Raw genomic sequence first — 5,511 nt, 5'->3', positions numbered from 1 at the left:
GCCCTTTTAAAGCTAAGTTTTGACATTAAGGTCTTTTCCCTTCAATTCCTGATTTGGTGTCTGCTATTGGGACCTATCCTGCGTGCCGGTCCTAAGACCGTGACAACTTCATTCCTTTATATCTTATGAATTATCAGGAATTGACATGACTTCATAGTTTCTCATTCATGACCTCATGCATGAACAACACATCAACTAAAGCATTAGGTACAATGGCTACATTGTTATGATTTATGATTCATTAAGCATGATAATCATGATTACATGAATGTAAGGTTAATAGCTCGTGTGTAATAAATCATAAATCATAATGATGTGCCCACCATACTTAATTCTTTAGTTGATGAGTTGTTCATGTATGAGGTCACAAATGACCGAATATGAACTCATGTAAATTTCTGATGATTCATTAGATATTAAGGAATTAAGTAATACATAAATCATGAATTAATGAATGCATGAATTCATGATGATTCATGTTAAAGTTTAAAGTGTTACCGACTTTTTTGTAATTATTCCATATTTTGTGTAGTCAGTCTATATCAGAACACCTGACATACAATCTAAATAGTCCACAAGAAACCTCAAAGTGTTACCTTTCAATTGAGACCAAGATTATGCTTCTACACAAAGGGGTTCATGTGCAGTAAGCATTTGATTAATAGTGTGCATTTTGGACAACACAAAGTCCTATGGGAAGTTTCTATAGGCATTTTACAAAACGCATGAGCATACCTTGGCAAATAATGGTCTAAAGCACTCATATTTTCATTCTATATTGATCTACTTTTGCACACAGCTTCACAAGACCTGGTGCTAGGGCTCAGTTGTGTTTCTAAGTGATATCAAGTGACCTAGAGGGCTGAAATGTGGTCAGTTCAGAGATGCTTGTAATCCGGCAGAAAGAAAAAACTATATTCTAGCCCAGTGGTCCCCAAACTTTTTCTTCCAAGGGCCAGCTCACCTGGCTCTAAGAGAGGGCCAGAAACTCGGAGTATATCAGTAACCATAAATAGCTTAGTGCTGTGAACAACAGCAGTCTACCTTAAATTACCACTTTCACTCACCTAATACAAACTTTGTGAATTGTGAATTTGTATGAACATTTGAACGAGTGAATAAAAAATAGAAATAATTATCCCAGAAAGTCCCAGAAATATGACTTGAATAGAAGTTAGTTAGTTATTAACAACTAATTGATAAACTTTTAGAATACTTTGAGCACTGATGCAGTCAGCATAGGCCTCCGTTTGCAGGTAGGCCTACATTTCATTCCATTTTCGATGGCAAAGGCGAAACAGCGCCAAAACAACCACCAGTGGACAATTACATGTGTACTGTTAAGACTCGCCAGAGAATGAATGGGGGAAATTACGGAGGTTATAGTTTGACGATGTCGTACTCCCATGCGGTGCAGATGCTATTTACCACGGACGTGTTTTGGGGGGCCACCCAAAATGAGGTGGCGGGCCGTATCTGGCCTGCGGGCTGTAGTTTGGGGACCACTATTCTAGCCTCTGTAACTCTTTGTCAGTACATCACACAGTTATTTTGACTGTTTTGTACGAAAACTACAGGCTCTCAGCTTTCTATAGAGGTCCAACATTTGATGGTAGGCCCCAAAAGAGGTGGGAACAATGCCCTTGTAAATAGGCACAGTGCAATTTCAGGCAAAAACTTGTGTGAAAATCTATGTGGTTAAAGCTGCAGTTGGCAAGATTTTCATATTCACTGAAACCGACACTATGCTCTGACAGAACAACATAAATCAGCTGGTTTTAGAAAAAAAAACACACTTCTACCTCCACCTAGAGCCTGTTATTTGTTTTGCAAAAATCCAAAGCTCCTGCTTCTTCTGGTCCAATCAGAGCAGGGCTGTGTGAGATCTGACTGTCAATCACAGTCTGGTGCAGTCTGTTGCGCACTGACGAGCACAAACTCGATGAGAGGGTGCTCAGTGGTAGTGGGGGAGGGGCATGAGAGGACAGTACATTCACCCCATTGAGTTTATATTTGATTTTCACGTCTTTGATAATTTGCATCGCATGCCATCACAGGCTCGATGAGGAAAAGGTTGAATAAGGCCCATCCCACCACCTCACAGTAGTTTTGTTTTAGCTCTATCCTTCCCCAAAGTCACACACTTTGAATAAAACACGATTAAACTGCCAGTGGGGGCAAGAGGGAATTATAAAATGAGTTTAAGGAAGGCCAAGATATAAGGGGCAGCTGGCTATGGCCTGTGGATTAATTTCACACCACATTAATGAGCACAGACTGCAGTCTCCACCGGGGCTCACAGGCAGAACATCTGGAATAATAGATCGACTTGTGGAGCGTTTTAGACCTACTTGGCCTATCGGAGGTCACGTCTGGAATCTGGGTGTTCGTATTTTACGTGTAATCCATCTAATCCGTCCACCCTTCCGTCTCGGCCCACCGTGCCCCTCGAGAGCCTCAGGAAGTTGGAAGGAGACCCGTGAAGTGTGATCCCGGGTGAAACTTTACCCCCAGCGACTTAAAAGGGACATCCATCCCCTTGCCCACGAGTTCAAGGAAAATACTATATTTGATCTGGCATCAGTCTTCACCCCCAACCACTTATAATTGTATTTAGCTTTCCCTTTTAATTCTCATCCCCCCTGGATATCTCGTCATCTAGGTCAAGGATAGCAGAGGGAGATAAGTCATTTTAAATATGGTTTTACTGAACATATTTCATGTCTGAGCAGTTAGCTGTATAATGCAAGGGACAAGATAAGACAAACTTGTGGGCTTTCACTGACCCTTACTGGTGCATTAGCTAGTTTCCTTTTGGCCTTTTACTCTTTCCCTTTTCCAAATAGAGCATGATTTTATCAAATAAAAATATTTGAATATTGAGATTTTATGAAGTAATTTCTACTTGATGTCTCTAAAACGTTGTGTTAGACCTTAGCTACAACAACCTATATGTGATGCCATCTAGGAAAACCTTTCACATCCTTGATTTTTGCTCCGTTTCAGCCCTCTCTGGTGAAATTTCACCAACTTAAGATTCTGATACCATGGTGTTATGATTCTAATACCATGCTGATACCTGGCAACATTCTGGACACTGTCCCCCTGACCCCTGGGCCTGGTAGACCCGTGCAGTAATCCATCCCTGATCACATACTGTATACTGTATATATTTGGACATTTGACATCTAGTGTAATAAACGGCATACAGCTTTATAGGGAATATCATATGAGAAATAAGAATAGCTAAGCCTAAAAAGAAAAGCCCTTTTGCTTCCGACTCTATGTGCAACGGTAAACAAAAAAAAAATAATCACAAAACTTTCCATCAAACTTTCTGTCATGATGAAGTAGAACACCGTGCACTCAGAGCCACGTGTCTCCATCTGTGTTGAGCTGCTCTCCACTTTTCGCTCTGAGCAGCGCTCGAGGCTGAACGAGCTGAACTGCTGCAGGCCCATGCACTCTTAAATCAAAACCCGCTCCAAGCAGAGAAATTTAGATAATACCGTGCCTGTGTGTGAGGAACATGGCTAGAGTGAATCCATCCATCACCACTGCTTTAAACCTAATAGTGAGTAATTATTGTAAGTCATAGAGCCTTAAAATCGTCCCCACTCTCCTCACTGAGATAAAAATGGTCTCTGACATCGGCAGCTCCAGATTTGGCAGTAATAATATTCATGGTTGCTCAGGGCTCCCTGTGATATTAGCAGGACCATTTTTATTCATGATATCTTCCCAAATTGTCCTTGGGAGAGAAGAGAGATTATCACAGACCGCTGACCCATAGCGTGTGAATAAACATGAAAAACAATCACAGTTCCATTTAGACAAATTGACTGGCATCTACTGAAAAGCCTACAGGGTCCCCTAGGCAAGTAATGGACTAGTTAAAAATGAATAAAAATAAAAGAGCAAATGACATTGCCTGCTAAGGGTGTATTCAGATGTGTTATTGACTTGCCATTTCGTTCTGAATACATTGTGTATGTATGTCCACAAGGCAGTGTCGTTCAAAGAGATGGGCGACCCTCTATATTCTCCAAAAAAAAATAGGTGACTCTAAAAGGATCGACCTTAGATGATTGACCCACCATTGAGATGCAAATCAACAAGTATGCCGGGTCATCAGTGTGGTCTGTCACACTTGACAGGAGCCCCCTATTGTAATGCATTGAGTTCTACCATGGTATATTGTTCATAGCACACATATCCAGTTTCCATCATTGCCATGGGATTTATCACTCTATTGGCACATCAGCTGGGGAGTCTAACTTAGCATCCACAAAATTTCATCACAGGTGAAAATAGCCATGGACCTTCCTACAGGATTTCATGGATCAACATGGAGTTACAATTACACTGTAATATGCTGAAAATAGTGAAATGGCTATGGATTTTCTATATTCTATATGCTATATACAATATTACATACTATACTATAATATAGATTCTGGACAATGATCTGTCAGTGTCACCATAATAGTGCTGCATCATTTCTGATAATGTATAGTTTTGTTAATGGAGCAAATCAGCCCTGATAAAATATATAAATGTAAAGAAGCGAAAAGAACATCAATCTGTTCTGGTGATCACTTGATGCACAGGCAGCTAATGCCAAATATAACGACCTTGCAAACTATACAGAGATAAGCAAGGCTTGTATGACAGCACAATGTGTTTGTGTCTGCCACCCCCACCCCCACCCACACACACCCTCACACAGACACAGATTGTGCACACCAGCTCGACAGGAGATGGTTCATGAGCTGCCAACAACATCACAGGAGCAAAGCAGAGGCAAACTGCAAGTCCAGACTGATTAGGGTCTTCTGGAAAGGTCATGTCTCCTAAATGATTGAAAGTTGAATAGTACACAATAGTGATGAAGCCTAACCTTTCAATGCCTTCATTAGGATAAAATATAACAATCCCCCATCCTTTCCCTCACTCCATATATCCTTCACACACACACACACACACACACACACACACACACACACACACACACACACAAAGAAAGACAGACACATATGTGAAAAGAAAAACAAACAAAAAAACAATGTTTTACTGTGCTCACAGACAGTAGGACATCTAGGAACTGATGCTGGGGTGTCCGGATCTGTTTAATTGTGTTTATTTGTGTAATTTAGTTTCTGTGACCTTCAGTGCAACAACAATAGATTTCAGTGTCCCACAGACATAGCTTCTTAGAAACCATGCAGGACAGAAAAAAAAAAACATCCAACCTTCCAGGAGATGTAGCCGGGAAGGAAGACAAAACTCAATTTTGGTCTGTAACAGGATTGTGCTCAGCTATATGCTGCCAGCACACTTGCATGATTTTCCTATCCATACTCCCATCTCTCTAAAAGAGACCCATCACTTGGATGAGCCCAATAAAGCCGAACTTCACCTCTGGCCGCTATAAAAGCTATAATGGAGAATTCTAATAGTATGTTTATATAGAGGTTGTGTGGGTCACTCGGTGAAACAAACATCAGCCAT

This window comes from Alosa sapidissima, chromosome 11, assembly GCF_018492685.1.
Source record: "Alosa sapidissima isolate fAloSap1 chromosome 11, fAloSap1.pri, whole genome shotgun sequence".
Classification (NCBI taxonomy): Eukaryota; Metazoa; Chordata; class Actinopteri; order Clupeiformes; family Clupeidae; genus Alosa; species Alosa sapidissima.
The sequence above is the reverse complement of the archived record's forward strand: the minus strand, read 5'-3'. Positions refer to the sequence as shown.